We start from the raw sequence: 15,158 nt of genomic DNA, 5'->3' as shown, positions 1-15,158 counted from the left end.
ATGATTGATAGTTTGGAGATCATGGACTAAAACAAAAGGACAGGAGGCAGAGCTGGAGATGTTTAGGTTTTCATTGGAATGACCAGGATGGACAAGGTTAGACATTCAGAGGAACGGAACAGCTCAGGTTGTGGGGTCTGAAGACAAATGGCCTGGTAAATGGCCTGTATTTATATAGCGCTTTACTAGTCCCTAAGGACCCCAAAGCGCTTTACATATCCAGTCATCCACCCATTCACACACACATTCACACACTGGACAAAGACAAAGTTAGAGATGCAAGGCTGACAAAGAAGAGGCAAATGGATACATTGGAAAATGAATAATAATGAATATGTGGCTTAAAGGAGGAAAAGAGGAAGATCACATAGAAGGTTTCTGGATTTATTGAAGGACACACAGAGAGTTGGTGTGACAGCAGTCTAAGCAGCAGCCCTCTTGGGCCTTCCCTAGGGTGTCCTTCCAGCTGCACATTCCTTAAACACCTCCACTAAGAAAAATCCTACTTAGATGCCCAAACCACATAAACTCGACAACTCAACACTCAAGTCCGAGAAGTTCCTGAATGACCAAACTCTTCACCGTATCTCTTAAGGAGAATCGAGACATCTTTCAGAAGAAGCTCATTCTTTCATTCAAAGACCACCACTCGTGGCTGTGGGTGACAGTAGGAACTTACACTGACCCGTAAATCGACAGCTCTCCTCGTCTCCACAAATCAATACAACATCTGCAATGCTGCAGATGCTACACCAGCCTATCTGCCTGCCTCTTTTCTTCCCTGACTTGTGAGCAAGAGCCTGAAATATTTGAACTCATCCGTTTGGGGAAGCAACTGATTCCCAGTCAAGAGTGGACAGCCTTCTATTATGTTCATGGAATAAAAAGGTCCTAATTAAACTATTTAGACCTGCAGATAAAACCAAAGCTATATAGACTGTATAAAAAAGAGTCAGGCTATACCCACATGTACACGGGTATTTTTGAAAACACAGCGTTTTCCACGCGTCTGAGCCTTTCGTCTACACATAAACAGCATTTTGGATGACTAAAAACAGAGATTGTTTTAAAAACGAGATTTTTGAAAACTGGTGTTTATGTGTGTGCGATTTAGTCACACAACGTCAAAGGTGTGCGCCTTTTTTGACGTCATGCTGTGCATGAGCTAAATTTCTACAATGGCGAATATACACAAAATACTGTTCCTGTTAATCTTGCTATCTGCAGTTTTTACACACTTACATATACACACGCAGGTACTGTCCCTCCATATACAGTGGGGCAAAAAAGTATTTAGTCAGCCACCGATTGTGCAAGTTCCCCCACTTAAAATGATGACAGAGGTCAGTAATTTGCACCAGAGGTACACTTCAACTGTGAGAGACAGAATGTGAAAAAAAAATCCATGAATTCACATGGTAGGATTTGTAAAGAATTTATTCGTAAATTAGGGTGGAAAATAAGTATTTGGTCACCTCAAACAAGGAAAATCTCTGGCTCTCACAGACCTGTAACGTCTTCTGTAAGGAGCTTTTCTGTCCCCCACTCGTTACCTGTATGAATGGCACCTGTTTGAACTCATCATCTGTATAAAAGACACCTGTCCACAGCCTCAAACAGTCAGACTCCAAACTCCGCCATGGCCAAGACCAAAGAGCTTTCGAAGGACACCAGGAAAAGTATTGTAGACCTGCACCAGACTGGGAAGAGTGAATCTACAATAGGCAAGCAGCTTGGTATGAAAAAATCAACTGTGGGAGCAATCATCAGAAAATGGAAGACATACAAGACCACTGATAATCTCCCTCGATCTGGGGCTCCACGCAAGATCTCATCCCGTGGGGTCAAAATGATCATGAGAACGGTGAGCAAAGATCCCAGAACCACACGGGGGGACCTGGTGAATGACCTGCAGAGAGCTGGGACCAAAGTAACAAAGGTCACCATCAGTAACACACTACAACGGCAGGGAATCAAATCCCGCAGTGCCAGACGTGTTCCGCTGCTGAAGCCAGTGCATGTCCAGGCCCGTCTGAAGTTTGCCAGAGAGCACATGGATGATACAGCAGAGGATTGGGAGAATGTCATGTGGTCAGATGAAACCAAAGTAGAACTTTTTGGTATAAACTCAACTCGTCGTGTTTGGAGGAAGAAGAATACTGAGTTGCATCCCAAGAACACCATACCTACTGTGAAGCATGGGGGTGGAAACATCATGCTATGGGGCTGTTTTTCTGCCAAGGGGACAGGACGACTGATCCGTGTTAAGGACAGAATGAATGGGGCCATGTATCGTGAGATTTTGAGCCAAAACCTCCTTCCATCAGTGAGAACTTTGAAGATGAAACGAGGCTGGGTCTTCCAACATGACAATGATCCAAAACACACCGCCCGGGCAACAAAGGAGTGGCTCCGTAAGAAGCATTTGAAAGTCCTGGAGTGGCCTAGCCAGTCTCCAGACCTCAACCCCATAGAAAATCTGTGGCGGGAGTTGGAAGTCCGTGTTGCTCGGCGACAGCCCCAAAACATCACTGCTCTCGAGAAGATCTGCATGGAGGAATGGGCCAAAATACCAGCTACTGTGTGTGCAAACCTGGTAAAGACCTATAGTAAACGTTTGACCTCTGTTATTGCCAACAAAGGTTATGTTACAAAGTATTGAGTTGTATTTTTGTTATTGACCAAATACTTATTTTCCACCCTGATTTACGAATAAATTCTTTACAAATCCTACCATGTGGATTCATGGATTTTTTTTTTTTCACATTCTGTCTCTCACAGTTGAAGTGTACCTCTGGTGCAAATTACTGACCTCTGTCATCATTTTAAGTGGGGGAACTTGCACAATCGGTGGCTGACTAAATACTTTTTTGCCCCACTGTAGAAAGACTGCTTCTATGCACCATCTTTGTTTACTCTTTCCCTCCCAGGCTTCAAGGCTTCTGATTGGCCAATATTTCTTCACAGTTAGGATTATATCGCCACCTGTTGCTTTGGCATGTTCTTGACAGCGTTTTTTGTGTTTACATGTGGATGGGATGTTTTTTTTTAAATGAAAACGGAAAATCTCTGTTTACAAAAATACCCATGTACGTGTGGACGAAGCCTTAGAGTTTGAGCTCTTAAACAATAATGACTTGAACCTGAGATTGTTTAGCTTTGTTCCCAACTGCTGAAAGGCTGGTGATTACGTTTTGTTAGCTTTATTGTATTTTAACTGTTTGTGTGGGTTTTGTTGAAGTGTTCCAAGTGTTCAGTACCACCGCAGAAAACAAAATATTCATACCGCTTACAGCTGCAAACACACATTTCATGTGCGTGACAGGAAGAAGCCAGCCTATCGGGGCATGTATATTTCCAGGAAATGTTACAGTTTGAATGACGTTGATAAAAATGTATGCTCTTCCGCACATATTTTATGCTTTCACATGAGCTAAAACATTAGCTCTTTCAACAACCACCTTGTGCCCATGTCTCCATTTGTACTTGTGAGGCAGAAATGCCAGCCTCATGTCAGTGCAGCAGAAATAGGTCAAGCATCCACACACGCACAGTCACACACTCACGTACACACAGATAGAGGAATTACTCATTCCCTTTCATGGCCTTTGTAGATGGAGGAAGTGGATGCCAATGCAAAAAGATCAAAAATCCCTCCGTGTGAGAAACAAGTGTCCTCCTCCCAGCAGCCGAGCAGGAGGGCGGAAGAGTCGCTCAACAGGTTTGTGTCACTCCTCTAACACTGCAGCTTTTCACCGCGTGTCCTTGGTTGCTCCATCCTGCCAGGTATCTGTTTTTGGATCCTTTCTTCATGGAAATGTCTGTGCTATCCACGCATCAGTTTGAAGCTGCCTTTCCTCTTCCTGCGTCTGTGGAAAAAACAATCAAAGAGAAAAATCAATGTATCCTCAAGCAATAAAAAAGCCAATAGCTTTCATAGAATCTAAATTTAGTGTGGAGTGATGTAGTGAGTCTCTGTTCCGCCCGCCTGAAATTTGCGATCCATTTTTCTACACACATTTATTTATCAATCATTATTTTATGTTGTTGAACTGTATGAATCATACTTTTATGAACTTTATTTCATTTTGGCAAATAGAAGAAGAATGCATAGGTCTGGGTTTATGTCCGGGAGCTAGAATTGGAGGTGATGCCGTTGATGGTAATGTGACAATATCAATTTACAGAGGAGACTTAATGCCTGCACCAATTATGGGCTTATGAATTTACCCAGGTTCATTATACAAGCTATATTACATCCTGGACTTATCTAATATTAATATCGCCCAATCTTGATTAATAATCTTAGCTCATTTTCTCTATGATTGAAATATATCATGCAGATGACTCTGTAATGATTCGGTGTCATGTAGAAAGTAGCTCTATTGTTTGGGAAAATTGCTTCTTTTGATGGAAAAACCCCTTATTAAAATCCAGTTCTAACTATTACCTCAGTGCCCCCCCTCCCCCCCACCCCTGCCCCCCACCCCGGGATAAAATTCATCAACCGATGAACAGTCATATTTTTGATACCCATTGGCCAAATAATGCCATTTCCTACCATTTGCAGCCTGCAGATGCTTTTCTAACCATCAAATGTCTGATAAAATAACATTTATCGGTTCTATCACACCACAGACTTGGGGAGAAAAGGAGGAAAAACATTCAGAAACTTTAAAATGGAAAAGTCTTTTTGATGGGAAGAGCTCCAGCGAGGGCAGTATCTTTCCAAATGATACTTCAGATCTGAAGCCAGTTTATAATTTCTTAGCAATAAGTGTGTCAAATTCTTGAATTTCAGCCAAGTTAAGTTCAGGGCTGTGTAAATCTGCGCAGCTTTTTGGGTCATGTCCATACTCACAGGCACATGTCGTCATATATCCTTGCTTTTATCCTTTTAATAATTTTAAATGGATTACCAGAATGGAATGTAGTAAATACATTCAGATTTTAAGTGAATAATGTATCTTATCCCATCCCTCACGCTCACTGCAGCGCTCATCATGCTTCAGTTCAGTATGCGGCAAACATGAACTTCACATAGTGAAGAAATACAATTATGTTTAACCCCTTTCTCACCCTAGGGTTTCAAATATTGTCATTCTGTCACATGTTGCTAGCCTTCTACTTTAAAATTGTTGAAATGTTTACCTATGTTTATTTTTTTGACTGTGCGACAGAGAGATGTAGGGTAATATAATGACTGTAGTTTCTGAACCAAATGCATTCTATTCTGTCAAGGGTGTGATTTGCCATCACTCCTTCGATGCACAAACTGCACCAATATTGGAAAATATAACAATTTAAAGCTGGAAGCGTGGCACGCGCCAAAGGTTTGTTTGCCTCGTAGTTTGTGTCCCGTCCCAATTTGTGTGTCATACCAGGAGCTTTGACAAAACAAGTTTTAAAAGCAGACATGAAATACCTGCACTGCTGTATTATTGTATGTAAGCCATTTTTTTCTTTTTCTTTTTTTTTTGGTGAACTGACCCTTTAACCCATGTTTTTAGTACAAACACAGCTCCTCTGATCTTCCTTAACTCCGTGGTCAAAATGTCAAGAATAGCAATTTTACAGCCTAAATGTGCAGGCTGTCCTAAACTTTGCTGCTTTGTCTTAATAAAGTTCCAAGTTGCAGTCATTTGTGGTCCCTCGCTGCTAATAGCATCCCCTTAAATGAGCTCCCATTTCCTCATCTCATCTGAGCCCAGCATGACCCACAGATAGGCTCTTGTAAATTCTACCCCCATCTGGCTCCTTTTAAGTCTATGTCAGACTATCCATAATCGCTGTCAAAATGGCATTCTGTCACCGCTGCTTGTTATGAGGTAGCACAGAGCAGGAGGCTGAGACATACCAGAGTCAGAACAGTCTAGCGAGTCTGCCAGCCCCCTTCATGTAACATGAGGAAATGAGTTTGTGTCAGGACTATTTTGGAGTTGCTTTGAAGTCTTATTTTACCCCCTTTGCCTCCAGGGGGACAGCACAGAAAGCAAAGGGGGGCTGGGTGGTACAATGTGGGGAAATTTACTGAAATGCCCTGATAACCCAAAAGGCAGTGCAGTCTTGATCTCGTGCCTGGGTGGTCAAATCACATATGCATCACCCCATCAAACCTGTCATCTTTGTTGCTGTGTCGCATGTTTGTGCTGCAAGATTTCATCTTTTTATGCCTGCTGTTGTACTCGTGTTCCTTTCTGCATGCATAAACATATCCTTAGGAGAAACTTTCATTATCCCGAGGCCTTCTTTTCCCTGTCTTTTATTTATGCTTTTTTTTTTCTTTTTACATTTTTTGCTAATCAAGTCTATTGTAATTCATGTATGCCTTCAAGCCTAGAACTGAGCAAACATATATGTTGTAGCACAACAAAAACTCACATTGTTTGTAGAGTTTTTTGGCCCAGTTTGCTGTTCAGATGCATTCTATGTTGTATCCAACTCCTTTGGTACAATACTTGATAAAGACAAATGCAACAGACAAGGAAAAAAATTAAGACACATCACAATACCGCCACGAAAAAAGATGTATTGTTATTATCATATTGTACAAATTCATAGATCAATAAGCAGCAGTGTGTCTGTCGATATGAGCCGGGAGGGACGGACTCCTCGGTGAAGAGAGGGGGAGGGAAATGATCCTTAGGCGGCCTGAACAATGATTTTTATTCACTCTCTGGCAAACACAAATATGTACACACGCTGGGGAATATCTTAAAATTGGTTTGTGTGCTGAGGCATATATATATAAAAGAAAAAAGCCCAGAAGTGGGCAGTCGGCAGCACCTTGACCTTGAACAGCAGTTTTTAGCTCAGTGATGGGAGCCCATCTCAGAAGTCCTGTTTGCTACTAAACGGCAGCAGTAACAAGAGTGAAAACCTGCAGAACAATAATATCAACACAACGTTCATTCACACATGCGCACATGCACGCACACATCCACATGTACACATGCTTCCCACCCCCTGTTGCGTCCAGAGCGATGGTCCTGGAGTGGGACAGCGAGGAGGGCATCCCGCAGTGCTGTTTGAGCGTCCCTGCCAGTGCCAGACAACTTCACTATCGCTGCCCTAGCAGGGGGCGATAATCACATCAAGCTCCCCTGACAAGAGGCATTGAATTCAGCTTCGGTCCCCTTAAGAGTCTGGCATCCAGCAGTCTCTCGTGAACATGCTGCTGACGTTACAATGAGAAGGTTTGTGTTTTCATTTTTTCACTTTGTGCCATTGCTCTATTTTTTACTCTTTTTTTTGTGTTGCTGCCGCCGAAATGCATTTAGCAGTATTTGGGATTCCATGTGACTGGGGCAACAACATTTAGCATTTAGCAGTATCGAGTGTTACCGCATTGGAGAAGTGTTATTGTATTGGTGCCTTCTGTTCGTCACGGTGAATGCCATACAATGCATAGCTTATGTACCGAGGAATATTTATGAAAAGTTTCCATGGGAAAATTATTGCGTTATTATGCATGTCATTCAAATTTTCTATAGATTGTATCCTGGAATGGTTCCCGAAATGCTCAGATTGCTCTGTTAGCGACTTGATAAAAAGACTGAGAGCCATTAAAATGCTGATATAGATTTGCATTCAGGCTCAAACCCATGCTGGGTGGTGGTAGGGAAAAAAAAGGATACTATCTCTTTAAGAGGTTTCCGTAATCTCCCAAACCACACTTGATCAACGTATGCTAGCTCCTCTGGTTAGCAGAGGAGCTATTGTTTTTTCCAGTTGTTGGCTTTTAGGGTTTTGTTGTTTGTTTGTTTGTTTGTTTGTTTGTTTGTTTGTTTGTTTGTTTGTTTTTTCATTAATGAGTTTGTGGCAGCAAATGTGTTGCATGCACGGACTGGTATCTCCACCCTTACAAGGGTTGTGAATAGTTGTGTTTACATTTCATCAGCACCCTGATACTTTATCATATGGCTAAGTTGGCAAAATGTTATCCACTCAACGAGACTTAAACACCAAGGACTGATCCGGGGCATCCTTTTATCTTCAGAAATCTACAAAAACAGATGAGAGCCACACACATTTGTGGGCCTACAGAGTTTCCCTGCTACCCAGGGAGCCTGGCTTCCAGCAGCTCTGCCCCATTCATCACCTGCTTTCAATGGCCACCACCAAGCAGCCTCTGGCTAGAAGGCCAGGTAGGGTGCCGGGTGGTGTACAATGTTTGGGGGATTAGCAATCAAAAGCGAACGGAGGCTAGGGCTCTCTGTCCTGGCTCACCATTCATTCCTAGCAGGGGAGGAGAACTCCAGCAGCGGCCAAGGTCATCGTCTCCAGCTCGGCAGGAGGTAACTGGGAGAGAACCCTGGGAACCATTCGTCTGCTTGGTGCTAATCGCAGGCTAGCAGGCTAGCAGCACAGCGGGTGTCTCACCCGCCAAACATTCATCTGTTTGTGCTCTTGGTAGCATGGCTGACAACAAGATAATGCCTTGCTTTTACTTTCCTCTCACTTTCCCCCTCTTTTCTCTCTTCTTTCTGTCTTTTGTTGATGTCTTTTGCTCTGTTCCAGCCTGATTCTCTGAGATTTGTTTCACTTTCTTTGAACTTAACTGTATGCTGAGTTAGCAGAACGATGAAGTGGTACAATAGTCTTTTTAGTCTGGCATAAGTTGGCCTCAAATTTTCATGGGAATGATGTCAGTGACAAGTATTGGGATACAAGGATAAAGGCCATTTGAGAATAGAAAGTAAAATGTCTTTCTCAAAAGTTTGTGTCAAGTTTCCATGGTTTCCAAAAAACTGTCTAAACTTCAGTTCCCTTTGTAATTTTGCCTTTGTGTGTGGATGGGAAATCATAATATGGGGAGCAGGCTTAAGACTGAAAAGAAAAGCAAACTTTTTCATTGGTTAGAGTTAGAAGCTTCACTTTGGGTTTGCCATCCATTTTCTCAATGTCATGTGACAGAATAGTGATTATACTCATCGTTTTAAGCTGATTTGGCATCCTGTGGTGCGAGACATTGGTCTGAGAAACCCTGATGGGACAGCTGGTTGTAGACTCACAGACTGTGGCAAGCACAGTGGCCCATGCATTCTCCAACATCGCATGCTACACAGATTAGCTTAACCCGCTAGGTCTGGGAAGGGGGAAGCGAGCAGCGGTGAGGTAACGATGATGTAAAATGAATCGCTGTCGCGTACCAGGCGTTCGGAGGCAAGAGAGCAGCCGTGCCCCGCCACCCCACCCTTCCACAAACACACCCCTGTTGGGATATTGGCAAGTTGTCATGACGACAGGGATGTTCAGCTGATGAAGTCTCGCTGAGCGCTGTCCAATCAGATCGTGGAGCTACAACCGCAGCGTGAACAGGGGAGGACGCACCGATTCCAGTTGCACAATGCTGAGAAAGGACAGGCGAAACCTTGGACCACCAGCAGGAAATTGGCAATCCGGGGGAGGCAGTCAATGGGCCGCCATGGTTCGAAAATACACAAACAGTGGGGGTCGTGGATACAGGGGCTGCCAGGTAGGGGGTCTCCATCATGTCTGATGCTTTTAGAGTCGTGATTCTTTTCTGCCATTAATACAAAGTATTAATGCATTATTTATTTTTACTGCCGGTATGCCATGTTCAACATTGCCATTAGCACGGTTAACATGATGTTTCAGGTTGTTGGATGGAGCTATCGGATTGCTTTAGGTGCACTTTAGCAAATTGGTAAATCACTCCTGCAGGTGGTTTTTACAAAATTTCCACAGCCACAAGAACCGTTTCAAAAAGCAAGGCAAATTTTGTGAAGGGGGGAAATGTCATGTAGCATTAACTTTAATGCAATTTTGTATTCATTTCACTGCGGGATGTGGACCAAGAGTAGAAGAGGCTAATATGCAGAAACTGCAGGTTGCAAAGTGGACGAAAAACTCTCCTGGTGTTAGTTTGATCCAGGCCTTTTATTTCAAACTGCGGGGAGGATTTTTCTTTCATTTTTTTCATTTCTTTTTCTTTTTTTGCTGGCAGACCAAAGGAGAAGCTGAAGCTGTTTGTAGCTCTGTGAAAGATGGAGGGCTTGGTGGGGGCGCACTCTGGTTTTTTCCAAGCACTGCAGGTAGCCATTACGGACATCATCTCTTTAGCTTGTTATTCAAAAACCTGCAGAAACTAGAGCCGTTCACAAATAATATTGCTTTTCTTTGGAATATTGTCCTGTCCGTAAGATGGCAATAATTAGGATTTATTTTTTAGCAGTTCATTTGAGAACCAAACCTTATCTGCCCTCTCATTACCCCTCCCTCGCCCAGCTCCAGTCCCTCTATCGCAGAGTCTCTGTGGGACGCCATTTGACAGACTGACCCCCAGTAGTGCCTGTGTTTGACTCTTCAAACTTGAGAATTAAATGAAAGTTGTCAGCATGGCAAAAAGCACATTTATCAGCATAGTTGACTCTTTAAAATGTTCACTTTAGTTTAGCAGTTTTACAAATGACGGCTCAACAGCGTGATGCAGCGGGACAGTTTTAGGTTTTTTGTGTGGAAATGTCTGGGAAAGTGCTGGCATCTCATTTCTAAAGAACACTTGATGATGTAAAACTGGGAGAACTACAAAGTATTTCCTATTCATTGTTTTAAACTGCACAAGTTGCTTGTTTGAAAATTATGAAGTGGGTCCAATTAACTGTGGGTACAACTGTTGGTTAATTTTCCATGTGTGGCTTTTTCAGTCAGCAATGGTGGGACAAAGCAGTGGATACAACGGTTTCTTTTTTTTTCTTTGTTTTTGATAAATAGTAGGTTTTATTACATACTAATTTTGACTCAGCTCTTTTCTTGAGGAGAAAGTATAAAATCTTGTGTAACCAGAACCACATTTAGGGGAATTCAAAGTCAGAGGCTAAGAATGTTGGCTCTACTCAGATTAATGCCAGGCTTTAAGTAAAACAGAGGTTACATCACTTTTTCCTCCAGGCCACTATTTCTAATCCAGCCCAACCGAGTGGCCAAACCTTCACCTTCTACTATTCTTTATGGGGCCTGGTCTGTCCATTTAGAATGAGCTTTTGAAGCATTTTGGCCGAAGCAGACCCAGCCTCATAATGGGAAACTGGATCCAGGCAAAGATCTAAACTACAAACTGATTGCTGTACTATTATGCCATTTAAGATGATAATCAGCACTGCTAAAGGCATGGGGAAAACACTATTTACTTGTTTAACCTTCATGCAACCCCAAGCCAACTGCAATCCAAACAACTTGTTACTAAAATGGAGATAATGGGATCAACTGCAGATTGTGAACTCGAGCATTAACACAGCGACGGCTTCAAAAAAACTTCACAATGTCATCGATATTTTTATCAAAAGTTGCCCAGTATCATTGTTAATGCTTTCATTTAGAATAGAATAATCCTGTAGATAAATATGCAATATCATTTAGGCTTTATAATATCCAAGCTTAACATTTCCTATTAGCCTCCCTCTGTGCTCTAAAGCATCTTAGTGTGTGTCTCTGCTGAAAAAATAGTCAGTTACACATGAAACCAGCTGACCCAGTGAAATGTTGCTTATTCACGCTCACTTCCGAGTTGGAGGGAAGGGATTTTCCCATTGCTCTGGAATTACACACCACAAAAGTTCTGGAGAGTCTGCAGACAATGATGTCAGATTGTTGCGGGCCGAGAGGGCTTTTGGTCGGAAAGCCACTGAAGTGAGATGATTGCTGTTCTTGTGATGCAGATTAGCAACGTTTTAGTGACTGGGGTTAGATGTGGTGAACTCTGTGAGTCCTGTTTTCTTTCTGACCTTGAGGCCTGGGGAGATGTTAACAACTCTGTATTGTCTGAAAAGATTTATCGATTTATTTCAAATGTTATTAGTGTTTATTCGATTTTTGTTTTGGCTATTACAACTCTGTTTTTCAGAAGATCTCAAGTACCATAAAAGTTGGCTTGATTAAGTTGTCAAAGAAGCCACAAAGGCCCTTGGGAAACCCAAAGCAACCTGCTTGCAATTCATTTATGGCATCATGTAATTAACTGCTAATGTCTTCCACTAAATCACATTTTGAAACATCTCAAAAAAGACGAATAAAAAGCGAATGTTTCACAGGGTTGAAGTCAATTGCTAGAGACATATGTGTCAGTAAATGTCCTCTTGATGCTGATTGGACCACCCAGAGGTTGCCCATCTAAAGCCATGTGGTTTCCATTGAAGAAGTTCCACGACTGCGCCCCAAAGGCCGTTCCCCTGCACACCAACCCCACAGATCCAGATCCTGTGATCTGTGGCTGGGGTCCCCTTCCGCAAATTACTGTGTTTGAAAAGAACCCGAGCATGGACAAAAGAGAAACAAGGCCTTCAGACTGCTCGAGAGGAAACGTCATTCCCTACCAGTCAGCCTGCATTCTTCCCAAGAGTGAACCAGAAGTAGAACCAACCATCTGACGACAGCCATCCGGCAGACACTTCACGGCTCACTCAGACCCCAGGCTGGAAATTTCTCTGATGACCAAGTGAAGATGGGGGGAAGTGGTTGTGGAAATTAATTGCCTATCACTTGTCAGTGCAGTGCAGAAAAACAAGCTCTGTGCAACCGTCCTTCTGAAAATCTGTCAGCCAAGGACAATGAATGCATCCCTTTTCTTCCCCACCTTCCTACATCTGATTTAATAGAGAGAGACGTGAAGCACAGACAGAGCTGTGAGGGAGTGTACTGTAGCAATGTGGTCAGGTTGTAAACACACAGACATGAAGAGGAAGAGCAGGATTACAAACAGGTTTGATCTCCTCGGGGCTGTCCAGAACGGCTGACAGAGGAGGAGGGGAAAGTGGGGGGGGAGCGCTGGAGCGGCGATTCGGGCTCCTTTTATTCACTTCTCGTCCATCAACTACTTCTTTCTTGCCGGCAGCGTTGTCATTTGGGCTGTCCAGATATAACTGAAAGTCCGGCATTGAAAGAAACACTACAATGAAGCGAGAGACAAGCAAACAGGCAGACAAATGTACCTGCAGGCTGAAGTCTTGGAAAACAGCTGAGGCCCACCAATTTGTTAACAGCACAATTTTCAATAGAGTCATAACATTGCTCCCCCCACCCATCCCAATCTCCCTCTGTTTCTCTTTCTCCATTGTTCATTATTTTAAAGCACAGAGAGAGAGGCTGCGTTAACTTCTTCATTCAGAATGGTCAGTGGCGAGACCAAACTGCCAAACAAATCAAATTAAATTCCTCTTTAACGCTTCCTTTCCAAATGAATCAAACACTTGTTTTAATTCCAGTGAAATTGACTTCCATTTATCTTTATCCATTTGTAGTATTATCCTCTTTGTTCATATCCTCATTGGTGTAGGAATGAGCAGAAATAGGCAGATCACGAGATAATGATGGTGGGCCTTTCTTCCGCTGATGAGGTCCAATGTGAGGATGACACGGTCTAAAGATGAACAATCATCCTCCGGAGCCAATTTAGACAGGAGAATTAAAGGTCTTACGTAGCTAGAGTGAATCACGTCCTCCGAGGTAATGTGTGACATCTAATATCATTTGTGGCTAAAAGGCAGAAATCGTCTAAAAAGAATAATTTTACATCTGCGGGAGAAATGTGACCCATCAGTTAAATCTTGTCTCCTTTAAAGAAGTTGTAAAGGGAAAAAAAGGATAATTCGGTGGTTTTATATAGTTTAACTCTATTTTCTTTATTGGCTGTGAATCACGTTTGCATTTTCAGCTCTCTGCAATACAAGTCTAAATGCTGTTCAGATATATTGACTAAAACATTTAATGATTTCAACTCACAGGTTCCTCAAAAAACATGCAAACTTTGATTTAATGTTCAATAATATTATATTAATTAGATCCCTGGACACAGCTCTTTAGATGTAACACAAGTCCAAATGGCTTCTGGTAATGTAACAGAAGGTATTTTATTTTACTAGTTCTGAGTCATGTGACTGTATGTGTTGCACATGCAGAGGGGAAATCTGGTTCTTATAAAAAAAAAAAAAAGGAAAAAGAAAAATTGAGCTCGTGATAGGTTTATGTATGTAAGCGCAGCCGTGATGGATCTGCAAAGACAGAGGAGAAGGAAATGACAAACGATAATGTCCCGCCAGTCAGTGCAGACACACAAACTCGTGGAAATGTACACACAAACACATGGGCATACACACGCACACATCAAATGGAGCTGGAACATCTGCCATACACCGGACCAGTGGTTTAGTTAAAAGATGAGGAGGGGTCTGGTGAATGCTCTGCTATTCATTTATCTCGCATTGCTGCCCATTGGTTTTAATTATGGTTGGCTCTTTCAAGTTAGAAATAGGCATGCTTCAAAAACAGAGATGTCCTTTTTGGTTTTTTGCCATTGTTTCTGTTGGGACTTTGTGCACTGGGGCATGGGAGCAGGGGGGTATATATGTGTGTGTGTGTGTGTGTCTGCATGCGTGAAATCTTTCTTTCTGTGTGCCTCCCTGTTCCTCCATCTGTCTATTTGCATGTGTACACACACTTTTGTAATTGATGAGCATTTCTTTGTGTGCGTGTTAGCATGTGCTCTGCCATGTATGTGTAGAATCGCTCTGTCTTATTTTCCCAGCACAGCTGCAACAGGACTGGATTGATGTGTAACCCAAGCCGGCACTTTAAAGGGCGAGAGGCCTGGACAGACGTGGTCTTGCTAGTATACCAGATGGGGCTTTATGATGAAAAGAGCATAATCCCCATCCAGGCGTCACTTCCATCACTTGTGCTCCACAAAGCCATTCAATTTATTGCAAGAAATAATCTTTTTTTTCCAACAGTCCCAAACAGAGCAGAGTTTTTTTTTTAAATGTTTCTCTTGCATTCACACTATTTCTGTCTTTATCTTCCCTTTCTCACATCCCTCTGTTTCTCTATCTTTTCATATCTCTCCCATCTCCCTCTTATTCCCCCTCTACCCACTCACCCTTTGCTCTTGAAGACTTGCAAATGTGGCATTAGCTAATATTCAGAGAGCCAGGCAAGCGATCCCTTTTTATCCGCCAGGGCTCTACTGATTGAGCTACAGTGTGCGCATTGGAAATGAGTGCAGCGCCGATGCTGGCAAGCCCCATGCCTCTGATTGGTATTCAATATACATGTGACTGCAGGACATACTAGTTTGGTTTTATGGGTTTACTTTAGCTTTTACTCTCCCTTGCTCATCTTGCTCTAACTCCAGCTATTAAAAA

The 15,158-nt window shown here is 42.6% G+C and overlaps 1 protein-coding gene across 2 annotated transcripts in view; it reads left to right on the top strand.

Moving 5' to 3' along the window:
* The first annotated feature begins 6,999 nt into the window (after positions 1–6,999).
* The window catches only part of LOC146708452 (axin-2-like), a 92,669-nt gene continuing 84,510 nt past the window's right edge, over positions 7,000–15,158 (top strand). The window contains exon 1 of one of the 2 annotated variants that reach the window (XM_085460337.1): positions 7,000–7,196. The gene's annotated coding sequence lies outside the window, so the exon portion shown is untranslated. Of the gene's footprint in view, positions 7,197–9,171; positions 9,479–15,158 lie in introns of those variants that run through there. The other variant, XM_085460336.1, reaches the window with a different exon arrangement.

This window comes from Copadichromis virginalis, linkage group LG6, assembly GCF_057382275.1.
Source record: "Copadichromis virginalis isolate Kocher_CV1m ecotype Utaka linkage group LG6, C_Virginalis_male_GT1.1, whole genome shotgun sequence".
NCBI classification, from domain to species: domain Eukaryota; kingdom Metazoa; phylum Chordata; class Actinopteri; order Cichliformes; family Cichlidae; genus Copadichromis; species Copadichromis virginalis.
This window is presented reverse-complemented; position numbering and strand designations above follow the sequence as displayed.